Genomic DNA, 835 nt, shown 5'->3' with positions numbered 1-835 from the left:
CTACACATTTACTATACCTGTTTTATTTCCTCTTCCACTTGGCCATCCCTAGCCTTCACGTATAGGTAGCTTGTCTGTTCAGTCTCTCTCCCTTTTACTCATCCATCTTTCTCCTCATTTATTCACTCATTTCTCTCTCTCCCACGCATCATAAACATATATTTTTCCTTACCAGTTCTCTTTCGCTCCTCTTACTCACCTATCTCTCTCCTCTCTTACTCACCTATCTCTCTAATCTTTTAATTGATACCAATTCTCTTTCCTCTTACTTACCTACCGCTATCCTCATTTACTCCACCCAACTCCCTCCTTTCTTACTCACCTATCTCTCTACTCTTTTAATAAAGACGAATTCTCTCCCCTCTTTTAATAAAGACGAATTCTCTCCCCTCTTTGAATAAACACATACATTCCCTGTTACCTGTTCCGCCTTTTTTTTTCTTACACCCACATCTCTCTCCCACACACGACCTCCCTCATGTCGCCTGCGGGAGGTCCTCGCGAATACCAATGGAAGTGAGGAAGTGAGGACGCAGGTTTTCGCTGCGGAACACGTGTCTGGACTTCGGGCTTTGCTATTCAGAGTGTTGAGGCTGCGGAGGGCGGCGTGGCAGCACGGAGGGAGCAGGGCGGAGGGAGCAGGGGGAGGGGGGAGCAGGGGGAGGGGGAGCAGGGCGGAGGGAGCAGGGGGAGGGGGAGCAGGGGGGAGGGAGCAAGGGGGAGGGCTTATTCTTTGGTCGTGTTTCTTTGTTTTTTGTTGTTGATTGTTTTCGTTTGGGTGTGTTTGTCTGTGGTTCCGGGGTTGTGGGATTGTGTTATTTTGTTCGGTTGTTTG

The sequence above is a fragment of the Penaeus monodon genome, chromosome 19 (genome assembly GCF_015228065.2).
Source record: "Penaeus monodon isolate SGIC_2016 chromosome 19, NSTDA_Pmon_1, whole genome shotgun sequence".
NCBI classification, from domain to species: Eukaryota; Metazoa; Arthropoda; class Malacostraca; order Decapoda; family Penaeidae; genus Penaeus; species Penaeus monodon.
The sequence above is the reverse complement of the archived record's forward strand: the minus strand, read 5'-3'. Positions refer to the sequence as shown.